Consider the following 21,439-nt stretch of genomic DNA (forward strand, 5'->3'; position numbering starts at 1 on the left):
TACAAGTGTGTTCAAGTGTGTGCAATTTACCTTATGGAGTCACCTCTTGAAATCGGGACGCATAAAACCCTGTTATACCCAGATCTCAGTTATTTCCACAGGTGTTTTAACCAGTTTTATTTCACAGACTGGGATGAATAGGCCTATGCAGACTCTCATTTTATAAATCGCGCATCACAGAGAGACATGCGGGGAGCCTCTCACTCAATGAGTTTCTGAGCTCTCTCATCCTTCAGAGTAATCTAAGAATACTATCAGTGCTGCGAATAGTTTGTAAAGACTGTCCAGCTCATGCTGCTCAAAGCGCGCTTCATTAATGAATTAACTGAAACCGTGAAAACAGTTTAATGGAATGTTTTGGCACTAAAGCATATACTATAGCGGACTTGTTTTGAAGTGCTTCACCTCAGATGTTATTCATTCTTCTTGTTTATGATGTAGACAACTGACCAACAAAAAATACATTAGAATTAAGTTTCGAATTATGCATAATGAAATTCGTTGAAAAAAGATAAATTTTCAAAAGAAAAATATATAAAGTGTGTATATTTTTAGTTTGTGCCTGTCTTAAACAACTGCGGGTGGGTCATGCTTCGCTCCGTGGAAAATAAGGAATTAATTAATGATCCACTGCTGTTGTAAATGTCTGTCATATATTTGCTGCATTTTTATATGTCATTATTTTAAAGATTATGTCTTGAGCATCTGATTTTCCTCTGTGATTATGTCCTTTAAATACATAAAGGCTGGTTATTTTACCGTCGATGAGGGACAATAGTGGTATTACAGATTTCAAAGAAAATATCTTAATATTAAAAAGGAAAGTAGAGCTGTCGGGCTGTAGAGCTGCGCATTGTTGATTTGCTCTACAGTGTTTGGACTCTCAGTCATGATTTTTAAACCACACTGAACTGAGCTAAGCTGAACTAAATTTAAACACTAAAAACTGAACTACACTGTTCCTATTTACTATGACCTTTTATGTGAAGCTGCTCTGACACAATCTACATTGTAAAAGCGCTATACAAATAAAGGTGAATTGAAATTGAAATTGAAAATAAGCTTGACAACAAAAGATCCCATCAGCGTCGTAATAAATGCCCTTAAATAATGCAGCCTGTAGTTTACAGCAAGCATCAAGTGTTCGTTTAGATGTGTTTGAGATTCTTTTCTGGGGTTTTTTCTCGTAAGGCAAGGCTTTCGAAAATGATGACATGAAACTCTGCTGGGTAGTTGCGCTAGTTTACCAAAACTTGTTTGGGTCTGTACTTTTATTAGCATCTTCGTCATACATAACATTCTATATGCACAACTAGTGTTTTTCAGCCAATGATGAACTTCTGGCGAAAGCTTTATATGACTATTTTCAATTTCATAAGGTTCCTTTTACAGCAATGATGTTGTAATATAATTAAAATATAATCTGGTAAATAGATTTAAGCATCTATTTGGTTAATAAAGCGTAAAAAGAGACAAAAGACTATTGCAGGCGATGTCATTAGCTGCAGGCTAGATAAAAAAACTCAGCTGAAAATACTGAGATAAAATTCATTTCCATATTGTAAAGACACGGCACAGAAAAATATATTTTAATGCAGTGCTTCTTGTTTGGTCGGATCTTAGCCAGGCAGTGATGATCGTTGTTAATCAGATCTTAAACGCAGCGATTTTGTATGGGATGACAATTCACTGCAAGCCCTGGGCTGGCTGACTGAAATTAAAAGTTTGTGTGCATATACCCCATTGGTTTACTCAATTTCTTTTAAAATAAACTTAACTTGTTGCTTTTAAAGGAACCCTCCAATTTTCGAAAATAGGCTCATTTTTTAGTCTTTTCAGCCAAACTCTAGGTCTGGCGGGTACACTTTTAGCTTAGCTTAATTTAGCTTGGCTTAGCTTGGCTTAGTTTAGACTATTGAATCAGATTGGGCCATTAGCATATCATTCGAAAATTATCAAAGAGTTTAAAAAAAATTTCTATAAAGCTTGATTCTTCTGTAGTTACACTGTGTACTTTGAACTATGGAAAATGAAAAGCAGATGCTAATAATCTAATCCGATTCAATGATCTATGCTAAGCTAAGCTTAACTAAAAGTTCTCCTGCCAGACAAGAGATTGGCTGAGTGGACTCAAAAATTGTCAAACTCAATTGTTTTAATTCTACAAAAGTAGTAAAATTAGCCATTTTCAATAAAAGTGGAGTGTTCCTTTAAGTCAACATGGCCTTTTTTTTAAATTTACGTAAGACTGATTTACACCCTACTGATAGAAGTCAGCAGATGGCAACACTTTATCATGTTTTGTTGAATTAGCTTGTTTTCACCAAATGAAAATGCTCAAACTGTGGTTGTTTGTCAAGGATTATCTGAAAAGTGACATGCTGTAATCTAGTGACTGTTGTACATGTTTGTCTGTGTGTACGTGTGGTGTGAACTGATCTTTAAACAGACATACTGTATAGAAAAACAGAAAACAGCAAACACGAAACAATGAAAAAATATAGATAGAACAATGGACAGATAAGACAGATACTGTGATCAATTTACAGACAGATAAAACAATACATAGACTAACAGACAGAATGACTGACAAATGGATAGTGACATCAATGAGTAGAAAGATAAAAACAAAAAGATAAAACAAAGAAAACAGACAGACAGACACACAGATACATAGAACAAAATAGGTGGAGAGAGACAGATAGAAAGAGAAATAAATAGGTAGAATAGAGACAGACAGTTAGATCATTGTAAATATATATTCCATATAATCCCCAGAATGTGGGTGAATGACAGTAATTGTAAAGTGAAGGAAAGGAATACCTGTCAAAGTTGAGGAAAAGTGCAGGAGTCCATGACAAAAAAAAGTGAAAAAGTGGATAATTATATGTAGAGTTCACATGCAGGTTTTGTGTTGAACTTCATGTGAACCATCTCTCTCTACCCTCTTGAAATGTCACCCCCGTAGTGAAGGAGAAAGAGAGAGACTGAGGAGAGAAGATGAGAGAGATAGAGAGGATGTGTTTCGGCATTGACGATCAAAACAAGCCCAGCAGGAGCACTAGAAGACACACCAGAGACTCAGGAAAGCAAACACTGAACAGGTCAGAAGCCTTCAGAAGTGACCTCACCCTGAATGCAGCTTAATATCTCACCGTCATGGGATGGAGGATTAAGAGGTATTATTTAAACATGAGAGCGGAATATAAATCCCTTTCTGGCAGCACTGTGCTATATTACTATAATGTGATGTGATGAATCAAATGTGGATTTTTTACCACAAATGGGAATGTTTACAAAAGAGCACCATACCTATTTTTGCTAAAATGCTAACATGTTTCTTCTTGTGTGTTTTACACTTAAAGCGCAAAAATTGTTTGTAAGGTTGTATTGCAATGGAAAGTGTACACCTATTTTAAAGTGTCAAATACAACCCAGGCTCATTCTGAAAACATACCACTATATACATTTCTAGAGAGCACCAAATACGTCCCAAGAGGTACGTCTTTTTGCAGTTTTTGTTTTCGCAAATCCTCTAGAGGCCGCTGTGTACGCTTTTTGAGATCTCAAATTTCTCTCGCGAGTGCCATTTGCGCCTGCTGTTCTCTCATAAATCCACCAGAGGTCGCTGTCGTCTGTCTGACTGACTGACTGTCTGACTGACTGACTGACTGAACCTCCTCCTTCCCTAAACAAAACCAAAAGTGTTTTTAAAAGCACCGATTGACCTGCCCACCCGCTTCCATCAACCCAACCGACAGTTTTAAAAAGCAAACCAATATAAAAAGCCCTTGCCTGAGTTTTACCAAGTTTTCAGATTTTACCCCATTCTCACCCTGTTATGTACTTTATGTTTATGTTTATTTTACTTTTTGGCTTCTGTTTTTGTCTTACTCGCTTTCTGGAACCGTTCTTCTTGTCATGGTCAACTCCTCTCTACGTCTCAAGTTCGCCAATGTATGCAGCAAGCTACTAGACAAACTGGTAACATCGGAAAAAGTTGTCCATATAGAGTTAAGAGGTCAGCTGGTAATTGAGAAAAGGATTAATGTCATACCGCCCCGTAGCGTTCATTTTAAAGACGAAATTAGGGCTGGGTGATGTTACAAAAAAATTATTATGATATCATGTTTCATATCATTCGGTATCAATTATTGAATATTTTATAACAATACATTTAGTAATATTTGGATTTTTTAACCACTTTAGTTTAATTTACCAACATTACTAAAGCAAATAGTTTTAATAGTCAAAAACAAATTTTTTTTTAACAAATATCTGATCTCTTTATAATAAAATAGACTCTTAAACCTGATAAAAAAAATTTTTTACAATGTGTATGCAATGGTAAAGTGTAAATGCTAAACAATCAATGCAAACTTTAAGTTAGATCAACATCTGTAGGGTGTCAATAATAATGATACAGTAAACTTCAAACTCTGTAAGAAATTCTGATAATCAAATCTGAGCTTTCAAGTAAAGAAGCCAACCATCATTATTATAATACATATTGCAACATTACAAATTGTGAATTTGAATGACTATATTACTCCCTATGATAAAACAAAATCTTTCAGATGGGGAGCTAGTGGCAGGGATGCACAAGAAAAGAAACCAAAAAGCCACTCTAGCAACATTCTTACATCTTTTTTATTTATCTTTACATTTTTTTTTTTATTATTTCCTCACTGCTGCTATACGGCACTCATTTTAGCATGAGTTGTTATTCTGACCTGAAGTGACAAGCGTGACCGCGTGGTTTCCTTCACCATTTACAATGTGCTTTGCACTCACGGTCCCCTGGCGTCTCTCGTAACTAGGCGACCAGAAACCTTTTTCTCAGAGGATGAAAAACAGACAAATTTTTGCTAATTGTTGCAGCTCCGATACAAGTTTATGGAGAAAAGTAAAAAGCACTGCAGTGTTTGAATGCGCTCTGTTTGTCTGAGGTAATTAGTCTACCATCATTACTGAAATTGGTTAGTTAGTTCATTGGGTAGAATTGTGGTGCGCTCTGCACTCGAAAAAGTTCAGATGTTTTTCAACTAGGTGTACCTGGAAAATGCGCACGTCACGTGTGCACCACTTGCACACAATATGCGTGTTGCTCCCATGTGTGCGTCGTGCAAGTCACATGCCTCCATTAGAAATAACAAACTAGGTCGATGCCTATGGCGTAGAGGAGAGTGCACCGACACATGCACTCCGGTGTTCGCGGTGACCCGGGTTCAAATCCCGCCTCGAGGTCCTATGCCGATCCTTCCCCTCTCTCTGCTCCCTACACTTTCCTGTCAATTCTCTCTACTGTCCTGTCAAAATAAAGGTGAAAACCCCTAAAAATAATTATAAAAAAAAAAAAAAGAAATAACAAACTAGTCAGCGCAATAGCCTAGTGGTTAACGCTCTGACATATGGTGCGGTAGCATGTCAGGGCGTCCTGAGTTCGAGGCTTGAGGACATTTCCCAACCCTGACCGCTCCCCCCCCCCCCCCCCCCCCCCCCTCTCTCTCCAACTTTGCTTCCTGTCTCATTACTGTCCTATCTTAAAATAAAAAAAAGAAATAACAAACTTACACCCCAAGCCTTTCGGCATTCCTTCAAAACAATACATTACAAACCAATACTGATTTTATCACCCAGCCCTAGATGAAACGCAGCCATACATACTTCTGACTACATAATTTGCGATCTCCAGAACTGTATATAGGGCTCCATTTTCAGAATGAGCCTATGTTGGTAAAATCCATGTATTTGCTGAAGCAACCATTACAGAAATGTCTACTCTGTTAAAAATCAGTTGAAACTGTGGTTATTCTTGGCTTCAATATCAGTTTTAAAGATTCATCTGTTTAAAATCCTCTGTTGTGTCTCAGGCCTGAACACATAACATTCTTTTTTATTGACTAAAATCAATCCTCATTTGACTCACGCTGACATTGATCATTACTCTCTGAATGAACTGATAAAAATGACCAATTCCCTGTCAAATTGAGGCAATTGAGGTTTATTGATCAGGGATAAAAATCATCTTAGCTCAGAGTGTGGCATAACACACAAATAGATTCTTCTTATACAACCAGAACCCTGGTAGAAATAGTAGCAGGGATGCTGCAATACACAATATAAAACTGAATCATTCAGTATGACCTTCAATATGCTTATGTAAATTGTATTTTTTTCAGTTCTGAATTTAAATAAAAATATATATTTAGCATTTTCCTTTAATTACCCTCTGAACTCTCTGTGCATATTAGAATGTATGTCTATGGACTGAAACACTGCTCCCCATAAGTAAATGTCCCATCAGTGAGTGCTAAAGTTCAAGATGCTTTCACATGAAAATGAAAGTGACATGTGCTGCTTTTTTGCACTTGAGTGAATGTGGGACCAGAAGAACACACTGTTTGTCGTTATTCATAAGCTTTTGTTATTTAAACACTCAACCTTAAAGTGTGAAGTGAGACGCCACATTGTTTTGCCAACCGTAATTAAAACAAGTAGAAAAAGAAGAATTTTTCGGAGACGTCTGTGTTCATTTTAAAATGTGCCAGAACAAAAATTGTGTTTCCATTTGCCCACGATGAAAGTACAGCTGACGTGAGGACCTAAGCAGTTGGATTATAGTGGTCTGCTAACACGCGACAAAAATATGTTTGTAAGAAACATTTTTACCCGAGAGCTTTTCAAATCTGGAAATGGTGAAATCCAGATTTGCCACTCATCTTCTATTAAAAAAAGAAGCAGTTCCAGTTCGTGTTGATTGTCCTGTCAGATTTGGTAAGTGTGTGATCGGTGTCCGTTGTTTATGTTTCTCAAGATGGCAAAGTTAGTTAGTATTGTAAACAGTATTCTTTCAGTTTTTGAAATCATTACTTATCATTACTAGTGAAATGACTGAAGTTACTATCTAGTTATAATATTAATCTAGTTAAAATATAATAATATCTAGTTGTAATATTACTAAAATACTATTTGACATAATGCTGTATCTGCAATAGCTTCAGGAATCATTTGCTAAAACAGCAAACTTTTTCGTCTGGACGGAGTCTAGAGCAGTTAGCACAAGAACAACTGTTTTAAGATTACAACAGTCCATATTTTCAGTGCAGTGCAGTTATTTGTTTATTGCAACAAATACAGTTGGGGATAATAACTACCATTGCAAGACTTCAATATTCGCCTCGTCAGGAGCATCTTCAGTTTCTCCTGCATTCACGGGCATGTTTTTGTTGAAACGTTCAAAATGATAAGGCAGTGGACTTGCATTGTCATCAACCAGATAATGTGACTAAGAGGAATCTGGTGGAGAAAAATCCTCCACTCAGCTCTCAGATCCGCTGTAAACGCTGCTCTCCAAATCGCAGTCCATCTCCCCTGTGTCTGTGTTTGGGGTGCTGGTGTGCAAATTAGCTTTTTTATGCATGTAATGAAACTCCCCTTTTCATGCAAACCCTCCCCTCTTTTGCCGCTGGACACTTCCACCGAAACAAAGCGGGACACACCTACTTTCCTTACTTTTTTAAACTAGAGGTGTGAAAACACCCTGCTGAGACAGGGGGGTTTTATGGCCCTTCAATCAATTGAAAACTGCAATGAACCATGAGGAGTATGTATTGTTGCACCCCTAAAAAGTATCACACACAAAATTCTGTGCAGTTTTACATTATGTTTGCAACTGCATTTTAAAATGAGTAATTAAACTCACATTCTCTGTTCAGCTCTGAATTATTCAAACTAGGGCTGCTGATATTGGACAAATCTGACATTGCAATATTTCTTGTTTCTGTAATATATTGCAATTACGAAAATAACTTTAATATATAAGATATATAATATTTCATTTAAATATATTGGATGATCAAGTCTGTTTCAATCCAATGTGTTTGCATGAAATTACAAGCATATATAAATACAGTAGAGGAAAGATAAAAATTAAATTAACAGCGCTTTATGGTTTTCTGGAGGGTATAGCAGTATTCAGGTACAGAAATTGAACAAACAAACATAAAATAACATGGTCATTATTGCATAAATTATTAAAAAATAATAATATATTTATCTTTAAATCTTTATCAAACCACTTAAATCCTGTGATGTGACTATTGTGAATACACACATTGGGATATCGATGATGAAACGTTTTATTGTTCAGCCCCAATTCAAAACCTTGGATTACAAATGTCGCCTTCTAATATAAATGTGGTTGCACACTCAAAAAATAAACACAAAATCTGATTCTAGACATATTCAAACGCAGAGAAGTACAAGGGTGGTGCACCCTTCCTACTTAAAGAAAGACCAAGCAGAGATTACAGAGAGTGAGACTACAGACAGCTGCGCAAATAGAAATAGAAACTGTCTATATGACAAAGAGAGAGAAAGGCAGAGAGAAAAAACATCAAACAATCAACTGTGACTGACAGATGGAGACACAAACACAGACAACAGAGCAGACATATCAACAGCCTTCAATCAGTCTGCAGTCAAAACAATACTCCAAACAATATGAGAGATACTGTGACAGATTAGAATCGACTCAAGATTTTAACAGTGGTTGATTGGTACAGTTTTTTTAACGGCTGTTGCCAATATTAACAGAAACCAAATTGGCCTACAACATACAATTCAAAAATGTCAGTGCTGCTATTTTTAATCAAAAATTAAAACAAGTGAAATATTTGAATAAATAAATAATCCTATTAAAACTGTGTTGAGTATAAGTGTACTAAAATTAAAATGAAACTACAATGAAATATTTGAAAATATGCAAATTACAAAAGAATTACAGAAAATTATTAAAACTTTAAATTATAACAGAAAATACAACTGTAGAAACTGTAGAAAAACCTGCAAAAATATTATATATTATTATATATTATATATATATATATATATATATATATATATATATATATATATATATATATATATATATATATATATATATATATATATATATATATATATATATATATATATATATATATATATATATATATATATATATATATATATATATATATTATAAATTATATATAGTAAATATTACTAAAATACCAATTTATTGGTTGATAAGTTATTTCAGTCAAATGATTCACACACTAATTAATTGTAATTAAATGAAAAATCCACAATATTTAATTAAAATTTACATTTTCTGCCAAACATTCTAAGTTATTTGAAAACAGGACTTATATAATCACAACTTACTTATACAGATTTATATAATCACAAATATTTGATCCTTTGACTTATTGTCTTAATTATCAGGGGTCGCCACTCTGGAATGAACCAACAATTTCTCTAGCACTTGTTTTACCAGCAGACACCTTTCCTGTCACAACTCAGCCCTGACACTGACAGTGCACTCATGCAACACCCAGTACACTTACTCAATAAATAAATAAATAGGCCAAGTAAAAACATTCCTAATTACAGTTATTTACAACGGTTTTGCCGCAAATTTCAGAACCCTGGTGTCAATTTTCAAAACTCTAGGCACAAAATTAATTTCAAAAACATTACATTTGAAATAATCATGTATTCATTTAATTACCATGATGCAACTATCAACTGATAAAAGCGCTCAAAACGATAAATAACTGTGGTATTACTCTTAATGCATAGCTACAGTATATGTAAACGATTGTACAACATTATTAGATGTTGAAAGTTGATGAAAGAGATCAAATGACATCAGTTACCACAGACGATGACCCAACTGGACTATAGATTTCATCCTTATTCCATATGCATGGTTTCTTTGTTCCATGTACAACTTTTACAGACAATGTTTTCATATTTGACATTACTGTATGTAAGAAAGTCCAATCACAGCATAACTGCAGACCACTGTCAAGCCTGGATTCACATTGACAAAAGGTTCTTTCCAAGATGTTTGACTAATGAAAACACCACTGTAATGTGGAGGAGAACCTGTGGCCAAATCCACAGGACCATACTGATGGAAACACAGATGCCAAACATAAATCTGATATAAGGAAATACGTTTATGCAAATTACATATGTGACATAGTTATATGGATTTCACATGTATACAATATGTCATACGTGTCAAAATATTACAAAAATTGACAAAATATACAGGCTGTACTGTTCAAATATTTTGTTTATGAGAAGTCCCCATAAAGACAGCTGTGCGTGTGTGTGTGTGGGGGGGGATAAACTTTGTGGTGTGGCTTGAGAATGTCCATTTCAGGCTTTTTCCATTTCAGATGGATTAGTTTATCCTGTAATGGACAGATGGTCACATAAACAACACAGACTCAGCAGAAGGCCACTGTCACTAAGGGACAGTTTTATCTCAAAGCTCTGTGAGTGACATTGCATTGCTCCGACAGAAATCTTTGTCTACTCATAAAACTGAACATAGCTCTGCATTCATTTACACAAACCCTCTAAAAATACATCTGCAGTCATCTCACAGGGATTGCGAATTACAGTGAAGATTTGCAGAATGAGAGACAATATAAAGTACATCATCTTGACCCTTCACACAACTGACTAAATGATGAACCATCAAGCACAACACAAAGATGGCATATTTACTATTTGTTGTTTTATTAGATATTTCAGCACAACTAAAGGCAATATCAACTTGTTGAACACTTTTACATTCATTCATTTTCAGAAATCAGAATCAGAAATCAGAAAGAGCTTTATTGCCAGGTATGTTCACACATACGAGGAATTTGTTTTCGTGACAGAGCTTCTACAGTGCAACAGGATTACAGAGACAGGACAAAAAACAGATAATAAATATATTTTTTTAAAAATAGAAGTAAGTAGTGAGTGCAAATATACAGATTGACAAGTGTATGTACATGTTTATTACTATATACAACGTTATATGTGCAGCTGTTATGTGCAAATTGGCATATAAAGTGTGTTGTTAAATAAGTGTATATGTGTATAAAAGTGTATGGCAAGTAGTGATGTTGGTTCCACAATTATTATCATCAAGTGTTCATGAGATGGATTGCCTGAGAGAAGAAACTGTTTCTGTGTCGGGCTGTTCTGGTGCGCAGTGCTCTGTAGCGTCGACCAGAAGGTAAAAGTTCAAAGAGGCAGTGTGCTGGGTGTGAGGGGTCCAGAGTGATTTTGGCAGCCCTTCTGCTCGCTCTGGATAAGTACAGTTCTTGGGGAGTAGGAAGGGTTGTACCAGTGATTCGCTCAGCAGTCCGAACTATTCGACGTAGTCTTTGGAGGTCGTATTTAGTAGCTGAGCTAAACCAGACAGTTATTGATGTGCAGATGACTGATTCAATGATGGAGGTGTAGAACTGTTTCAGCAGCTCCTTTGGGAGGTTAAACTTCCTCAGCTGACGAAGAAAGTACATCCTCTGTTGAGCTTTTTTGACAACGGAGTCAATGTGAGTGTCCCACTTCAGGTCCTTAGAGATGGTGGTGCCCAGGAACTTGAATGACTCCACTGCTGCCACAATGCTGTCCATGATGCTCAGTGGGGGGAGAGCAGGGGGGTTTCTCCTGAAGTCCACTATCATCTCCACTGTTTTGAGCGTGTTGAGCTCCAGGTTGTTGTTACTGCACCAGACAGCCAACTCCTTAACCTCCTGTCTGTAGGCAGACTCGTCACCGTCCTGAATGAGGCCGATAAGTGTGGTGTCGTCTGCAAACTTCAAGAGCTTCACAGAGGAGTCTTTTGATGTGCAGTCATTCGTGTACAGGGAGAAGAGCAGTCCTTCGGCTTAGTCCTTTTATTCATCAAGGGTCACCAAAGCAGAATGAACCGCCAACTTATCCAGCATATGTTTTACACAGCGCATGCTTTTCCAGCAGAAACCTAATACTGGGAAACACCCATACACACTCATTCACACACATACACTACAGCCAATTTAGTTCATCCAATTCACCTATACCGCATGTCTTTAGACTCTGGGGTAAACCAGAGCACCCGGAGGAAACCCACATGAATACAGGGAGAGCATGCAAACTCCACACAGAAACACCAACTGGCCCAGCTGGAACTCAAGGCAACAATGCTAACCACTGAGCAACCATGTCACCCACTGTGTTTTTGCTTTGCATAAGTTACTCCATTGTTACTATGCTTGAAAACAAAATTTAAATTTCTAAATGACTAGAACAACTGAGAGACATCACGTGCCGGATACAAGCGAGATAAGCACACACACACACCTCTAAGTACGGTAGAATGGAGCGACAAGCATTGAAACTAGGGCTGCACGATACTGAGAAATATGTGATATTGCTGTTAATTACAGCAATAATTATATTTCTTAGAATATAACAATTCCCTAGAAACATGCTATTTTTATTAATTTTGTTTTAAAATAATTTATGTAATTATATTTATATAAACAGATACATTTTATATTCATCCATTCATTTTCTTTTCGGCTTAGTCCCTTTATTAATCTGAGGTCGCCACAGCTGAATGAGCCGCCAACCGCCTGCTCTTCCTGCTGCAACCCATCTCTGGGAAATATCCATACACACTCTTTCACACTCATACACTACAGACAATTTAACTTACCTAATTCGCCTGTACCGCATGTCTTTGGACTGTGGGGGAAATCGGAGCACCCGGAGGAAACCCACACCAATGCAGGGAGAACATGCAAACTCCATACAGAAACACCAACTGACACAGCCGAGGCTCGAACCAGCGACCTTCTTGCTGTGAGGCGACAGCACTACCTACTATATTTGAAATCAAATTCATTCTAAAACACTGTGTCAAGGAGCAAACATTTAGTTTTTAAAAACACTATGAGCAAAAACCTCAGCAGATATTCTGACTCTGATTGGCTGTTGTCATTTTCCTCTCTTGTCTTGACTCCCGCCATTAGTGTTTATTATCAGCTCTGGGTTCACCTTTGGACCGCTCCAGCCAACAGCAGAACAGCAACTACTGGAAAGATGGGAATCAGTATAGCAAGGCATTTTCATGGACCGAAAATGCCTCCAGGTGTAGTAGTCCAGAAGCACTGTCTGAATTTGAGCTCAAATAAATCTACAGACCCACCAAAACTATAAAGAGATCCCAAGAGGGCATAGGAGGAAGCTGGGGAGGATTTTACCTTCTGGCATCTCTCAGGAACTAGTTGATCAGGTCGTGCTTGCCAAGTTTCCTACCACTTACCGCATCCTGAGTGGAGATGGAAGCAACGTATACCCTCAGTGTGGAGGGTAACAGCCTCCCGCTATAACTTACCCTGAAGAAACAATACTATACAACAGTACTAGATTAGCCATTTTTTTCTAGTCTTCTCAACATAAAAAGCACCACTCAACAAATAGACTCCGCGTCATTGAGTATGCAAGCCTTGTAGAGGAAGCTCTAGCCTGAGTGATAGTATCAACTACTGCTGGCAGTACAATAGGTCACTTACTGTAAGTCTTCCGCATCCCATCTAGGAGCCATATGAGGAGAGTTCTGGGAACCAGGTCCAGGTGAGCCAGTGTGGTGCAACCAGTAAGACCTGCTCCTCGTGCTCTCTGACTTTGCACATGTTCTGTTGATGTTCATGTCCCTACTCGGAGAAATGCATACTTGTGCAGAACTAGGGGCCAGCAATAAGCCAGTGTGTCCATGCAAAGAGGGGACTCAAATGACAATGGGTGGATCCACGAGAACCAAACAGGTCGAAATATGCTTCTAATATTGCCATATAAGCTAGACCATCTGAGGGTGGAGTCACCACTTTCCCATAAGTGTTAGCTCTTGTAAGAACCCATCGGCTTCATGATTGAGCTCACCTGGAATGTGAACAGCACACAGCAATTTCAACACTGTGTGAAACTAAAGGAGGAGATGATGAGTGAGCTCTGACCATGTCACTGTGCATCACCAATTGCTCCTGTAACTGCACTATAATGAGCCAGTCATTGAGATAATTGGGGATGTGAATGCCTGCCTCCTCAAAAGGGGACAGAAGGAACAGTCTGTGACAAGGGAGAATCAAGACATGAAAGCACTTGTCGACAGATGTGTCGATGGATGCAAATAGGCATGGGACGATTAGCATTTTTAAGGTATACCGCGGTTTGGAAAATTCAAGGTTTTAAAACCGCCAACATTTTTTGTTATACCATTCCTGAGGTATGTGTAATATTTTTTACGCTTTTTTTTAGGACAACAGTATCTTCAGCAGAAAAGATATCTAAAGATGCCGTTTAAAATTATGAAGAAATCTGTGTTTTTGAATCTAATGAAGACAGCAGAAGTCAAATATTCATTTGAATTATTTAGCTTGACATGTTTACTGTTCCAAAATACTTTAAAGGTTTCTAAAAATAAATATATTGTCTTCAAAGGGGGAAAAGTTGTTGTTTTTCACCCAGACATTTAAAAGAACATATTTTAGAGCAGTAATCACAACACCGTGAAACCGTGATGTTTTTATCCAAGGTTATCATACCTTCAGAATCTTATACCGGCCAAGGCCTAGTTGCAAACCAATTCTGGGGAGGAATGCATCTGAGGATGTACTTCTGCATAAACATTTTGAATGGCATTCTGTAGAGAGAGCGATACAAAGTAAGGTCTGTAAAGCTCTTCATCTTGCCTGCAGAGACTGCCTCGATTGCACCCTTCACCAATAGGACTGCAATCTCCTCACACAAGACAGGGATGGCTGTAAGAGCAAGTTGTAAAATACAATGGTGCATCCAAGCCAGACTGTCTGAATGTGCCATTCCAACAGGCTGATACTCACACTGAGAAAAGGTAGTCTTCTCAGCCTCGGGGAGGCTTACCTCGGGAATGCCTCAGGGTCCTAATGGAGGTCTGAGGTAAGAGCGTAGTCTTCCTTTGGCATGCCCAGCAAGACCACTAATACAATGCTGTTGGCTGCGGTGGTGGAGCAGGTGTTAAAGCCACAGGCGGACACCCTTGGCGAAGAGCAGCCAAAGTGATGGCAACCAGTGGCTTAGCTTTTTAGACCACTGATAGATGATCTGGCTTATGATCACACTATTATGTTTTTCTCGTATTTTTTCATTCTTATATAACACATTTTATCTGTTTTTATGCTTATTTTTTTCCATTTTTATTATTTGTTTTTATTTCTCTTATACTTTTTCTTTTATTCCTGTTTGTGTAAAGCACTTTGAAATGCCACTGTGTATGAAATGTGCTATATGAATAAACTTGCCTTGCCTTGCCTGTGATCGCGTGGGTTTCCTCCAGGTGCTCCGGTTTCCCCCACAATCCAAAGACAGGTGGTACAGGTGAATTGGGTAAGCTAAATTGTCTGTAGTGAATGAGTGTGTTTCCCATGTGATGGGTTGCAGCTGGAAGATCATCCGCTGCATAAAAACATATGCTGGATAAGTTGGCGGTTCATTCCACTGTGGCGACCCCAAATTAATAAAGGGACTAAGCCAAAAATAAAATGAATGAATGAATGGATTCACTGTGTGAGAGTTGAAAATTGATTTGAAATATGTGACGATTCAAATCAGTTGGGATGTTTAACAAATTGTAATGCATGTTTTGAACAGCAGGGACCATTGTGCTAACTGCAAACTCGCTTAACATGCACAACAACAACGAACAAGTTGTAGCAGATAGTTTAAACTTAAAAGCAACCACAAGTGTGGATGTTGATATTGAGGAAGCTCCATCCTCATTCGTATGAAGCAGTATGGCATACAGCTTCATGTTCTTTGACTACTGTCATTGATTTAACACGATTTGACTCGCTTTTAAAAATTCCACCATTTTCTACCAGTTCAAATTCACAAATGTTAAATATTTAACTAATTTGTTCTCAGTTTTTTGTGCTGCCTCTCTTACTCTCTCTGTCTTTCTTAGTCATTTTAATGACCATTTTACTAGTTTGTATAAAACAGAACAATTTAATAATAATAAATGTTATAATTATAAATAATTCATGCTCTTTGTATCTGATGCAAAGCTGCATCCCATATATATATATTTTAGGGGGTGGGAGGGTGAATGGTTTAGTTTTTTTATCAGTTTTTTTTTTTTTTTTTTTTTGTTAAGTTTTAGTTATTTAGTTTTACAAACAATTTTAACAAATTGTGAAATAAATGTATTATTAGATCAACACTGTGAATTGTATCAAATCATAAGTTGAGTGAATTGTTACCTTAATACTGACTCTGAAGATTTGCTTTTACACAAAAATCTACAAATCTGCAAACAGCACTGTAAAAATATCCATATGTGGGAGAGTGGCTCTGCACGCAGTTTCCACACCAATTTTCATGTGCCATTTTTCATGTAAGTCAAAGTGATTGGTCTTTAGCAGAATCACACATTCATTAGTCATTATGACATGACGTGTAGTAATGACCAACTAAAAGGGAACTAAGCCTGTTTCAGAATAAGGTACGTAAATTGAGAACAGCTCAGAGTTCTTCTTCTTAAAACAAACTATTACAGAGGAAACAGTTTAATTCACCCACATAACATATCTCTTAATCCATTCATCTCAAGCATGACGCAATGCAATCTCCATGCAGTAACTATATGCAGCTGCAACCTTCCCAGCTATGGATATACATAGATTCCTCATTAGTTGCTGTTTCAGTGGTACACTATACAAATGTCATCTGCGTGTGTTGGAACAGTGACAGCCAGTTTTAGCTTAAGAGTAAGCTCAGCTGGTAATAAGAAATTGGTAATAACTCAATTAGTAGAACATGGCACTAGCAAATTCAAGGTCGCAGGTTTGATTCCCATGAAAAACAAAAACTAAATGCACACCCTCAGTGCTTTTGATGAAAGTGCCAAATTTGATAATGTTCAATCATATTTGATCAACATGTTCATATAAGGCCTGTAGTGACACAAAATGACCAGCGCAGGCTCATTGGAAATATGTGCTCTGGGCTACATTTTTAAGAACTGTGAAATACATGGCCAAGACAACATCTGCTTGCAAGTTTTTTGTTTTCACAAATCCACCAGAGGGCGCTGTGTACATATTTGACAATATTAAATCCTTGCAGGCCATGTTTTCTCATACGGTATGTGCCATTTGCACATCCTTCTCATAAATCCACCAGAGGCCACTCTGTACTTTCCTATGAATCTAAAATACATTACTGAGCCATGTTTGCTCATATGTACCATATACACGTCTGTCTTGCATGCATCTGTGCTGTTAGGGTTGTCACGATACTGGAACTCGATAGCAATCGGTACTGAAATTTTAAAACATTTAAGCGTTTTGGAGCAAGTTCTTAAACAGCGCTGATTTGCCATTGTGTTCCCCTGCTCAACAGAAATGACTGTAATTGGCCTTGAAGGTCATCAGTTCACTGAACTCACCGCTGTTTACAGAATGTAACCACAGATACAGAGACACTGGAGCGTTTCAAAGTCACGTTGAGCAGCTGGTTTGTCTATAAGCTGATATACAAGTGATTCACTGATTAATCGTGGCTTTAAAACACTCCAATGTCCCTGTATCTGTGGTTACATGAGGTGAGTTTGGTGAACTGATGACCTTCACGGCCAATCACAGTCATTTATGTTGAGCATGTGAACACAATGGAAAATCAGGAAATGGACATTTTTTTTAGATTTCAGCACCAGTTGGTATCGAATTGGCATCACCTTGCAATCAACTGACCCAACCTTTTCCTTAAACCCAACTGATAGTGTTTTCAAAAGCAAACTAGAAGAGAAAATTGCAGTTTACCAGTGTGCTTTTACCATGATTTCAACACAGCTTTTACCATGATTTTTTTGTTTTACCTGGTTTCTGGAACCTCTGTTCTCCTGACTTGAACGTCGTATGAGGCGAGCTAGCAAGCAAACTGATCACATTGGAAAAGCTGTCCATATAGAAGTAAGAGGTCAGTAAAAAAAGTTGTTGGTGGTGTCAAACCACCCCATGCTGTTCATTTTACACATAAAATGCAGTGTTTTTGAGGTTTCCCAAAAATGTGGCCCTGAGCATGTATCTCCAATGAACCTTTGTTGTAAATTACATGTGTTGGGAAGTTTCTGTTCAAGTATGACAATGCTAATTATCAGTGACTTAGTTCAATTTAGTCTCTCAAAAAAGTTATTGTGAAACTATTGTGCACAAGTCACTTTCATGATACATTTATGGCACTTTGTGCGTTTCTTTCTCTTTTTTTTTCTTTTTCTTTTTTGAGGCTTGAAAGCATCCTCAATCTTTCTACCTGCATAAAAAAATGATGCAATTCTTTTTTAGTACAATGCTACATTTCTCCCTTTGTGTTCTGTGGTGGAAAGAAATGCATGTGGGTTTGGAATGACAAGAGAGTGCAAAAATGACAGGAATTTTATTTCTTGGTGAACTTTTCCTTAAATCTAACTGACAAGCACTTCTCTGGCAGATTACATGGCATTTTGAAATGAAATAGACATCTGTGGAGATTGTCAAAGATAAGAGAAATACAAGGTCAGACTCTTCAGTTAAGCTGCTTTATAAGCTCCTCACCTCCCCAGAAGGCACTCTGAGTGACACTGCCCATAATATTCAAGCATCTATTTTTAGACACACAGGAGAAGAGTAACCAAAGTCTGATGAAAGTGCTGCTTAAAAGAATGCGCAGGAGTCTACTTATTTTCACACTTTCTCTGAGCCAGAAGTTACGCTTCACAGTTGCAAAAGATAACATGTCACTTACTCATGACTGAACATAATTAACATGGCTGACTCTTCAAAGAGAGCTGTATGGCAGGGCCAGTTCAAACACTCGAAACACACCACATCATTATTCATAACTAGAGCACAACATATTTGAACTCAATGAGGAAACTGTTTCCAATGTAATTATGCATCTGAATTCAACTACTTAACCACTAAATAGGCATTTATGTATTCTAAACTGTTAAACATTTGAGAATACAAAAATTAGAGACAATAATTTTCAGAGCAGGACAATTTTTTAAAGATTTTAGTTGTATTTAAAAAAAAATGTATATGTAAATTTAAATATCAAATTTTTCTGAGATTTTTCCCCTAAAATGCCTTGAGAGAAACAAAATAAAGACAAAAACAACAACTGTGGACAAGGCTTAAAGGGATAATTCACCCAAAACTGAAAATTAACTCATTATTTATTGACCCTCGTGTTGTTTTAAACTTTAACAAGTTTCTTTAATTTCTGTAGAACACAAAAGAAGATATTTTACCAAAAACCTGTAACCATTGACTTCCATAGTAGAAAAAACAAATAGTCTTCTTCAAAATGTCATTTAAATATCCTTTTTTTTTACAGAGGAAAAAAGTCAAACCGTTTTGGAACAAGGGCAAGTAAATGATGACAGAATTTTCAGTTTTGGGTGAACTAATGCCTCAGACTGCATAATTTTAGCCCCGATTTTGACAAATCACTGACACATGTTTTAAATTACAGGCAAATCGGTGCTTATTCACGCGAGTAACAATCACACAGTGTGTAAACTATCAAAGACGCGATCTGAGAGAATCGCCAATGAGATGCTGCTACCCATAAGATTTTTGGCATGCTAAATATGTGGAGTTGTAGGCGATTCAATTTATGCTGTGTGAAATGTGTTTAGATTGAAAATAAAATCGTTGATCACCTTCAGCCTATAAGAGAGCAGCATCCACTAATATGGGCCAGCTGGAGGTTGGAGGAAAAGTTAAAAGCGCTTATTTTCAGTTTATTTGGACCCAAAAAACTACTGGAAGTTTGGTAGCAGCACCCATGTCTTTTTGTCTTTTGTCAAAAGACGTGTCATTTGAGCAATATCACAACTGGGTCGAAAAAATGTTTTGAAAGAGGTGAGCAAAATAAGTACATTTTCTACCTCACTAAAAGCATCTTTCTCATTATGTAGTTAATAAAAAAAATCACCTCTCATTATTTCCATGTCACTTCTCACGTGTGTTTGGTTGTGAGACGTAGTTTGTGGACCGACAACCTTGTCAGCGATTCTTCCTATTGTAAAGTCAAACCCGCTGTCATCGATCCATCCTACATTGTAAACACATCATCCGACAGAATGCTACCCCAGATAGTCATGCAGAGTGAAAACATCTGTAACACCACTACTTTGAAAATCATGCAGTCTGAACTCGGAATAACTCTCACCATTCACTGTCATTATAAAATTCTTCTTTATTGTTCGACTAAAGAATAAAGTCAACCACATCTTGGATGACCTGTAGGTGAGTAAATTAACAGGAAATTTTCAATTTTAAATGAACCATTCTCTTAGCTTAAAAAAAACTTTATGCCATTATGATGTCTCAAGATCCACAGCAATAATGTGTTTTTCTGAGACATTTCTATAAAAGTGGCTGAAATACCATAGTCTAACTAAGGCTTATGCCTGGCTAAAACTAAGCCCTGTTTGTGAAAGCAGGCTTTTAGATATAGTGTGATAAAATGAATATGGGGAAAATTGACCAGTCAGATTCTAATGATTTTGTTTTTTTCTACAGAACTGAGCAAACCTCAAATTTCCATTGATGCATTTTACAAAGATGTACATGTACATCGTTTCAATTTCTTGTTAATGCAAATATATTTAGTCATGTAGACCATGCAGTGCGTCTGAAATACCTCCCTGCTATGTTTGAGAATGACAACATAGCAGATAGTATGTCCATGTAGCATGTCAAAATTCCATTCATCCTATTTTCTATTCATACAATATAGAAGATCATACTGTACATTTTAAAAACAGCCATGAATTAAGTTTAAATTCAGATGATGTAGTAGAAATACAAATGTCCTGAAGTTCAAGATGATCTGTTGAAGATCAAAGCAAACACCAGAATAGGAATTTAACTGATTTTTTAATGTGTATAGGTCTGGCTACTGAAGAGTTTTATGCACAACCATCTCTAGGGATTTACAGACAATGATCGAAAAAAGACAAAATATTCAGTAAGTGGAACTGAACATGTTTTGTTGAATGGTTTCAGCTGATTAAAAAAAAACAGTAACTCAAATAACCACTCCTTACAAACACACAACATGTCCAACATTGAAACAGGTGAGCTACAGCAGAATAAGAGCACAAGAAATGTTTCTTTACCTTTACACTCTTTATATCCTTTTTCAACTGTATATTGGTCAGACTTGTCAGCTGACTGCAGCAAATTGAGACAACAGTTCACATGAACTCATCAAAACTGGACAACGGAAGATTGGAAAATGGTTTCCTGATCCAAAAATCAATATGGAAACTGCAGGCAATATGGACCAAAACCACTAAGGAATGCTTCTAGCACCTTGTTGAATATACCACAAAACTTGAATTGAAAAACGGCTGTAACAAATATGTCATTTTTATGAGTTATGTGATATGCTTTAGATTTTTGTATGTGGTCTAATTTGATAACACTTTACAGCCTTCTTTATTCTTTTTATAACCTTCTTATAACCTCCACTCAATATCTGATTATTATGACAATGTTTATATTTGATTACGCAAGTACACATC

General features: G+C 36.9%; 1 protein-coding gene across 2 annotated transcripts in view; it reads right to left on the bottom strand.

Moving 5' to 3' along the window:
• Window positions 1-21,439, bottom strand: part of atrnl1a (attractin-like 1a) — a 431,550-nt gene that overhangs the window by 409,161 nt on the left and 950 nt on the right. The window lies entirely within an intron of this gene.

The sequence above is a fragment of the Danio aesculapii genome, chromosome 13 (assembly GCF_903798145.1).
Source record: "Danio aesculapii chromosome 13, fDanAes4.1, whole genome shotgun sequence".
NCBI lineage: Eukaryota > Metazoa > Chordata > Actinopteri > Cypriniformes > Danionidae > Danio > Danio aesculapii.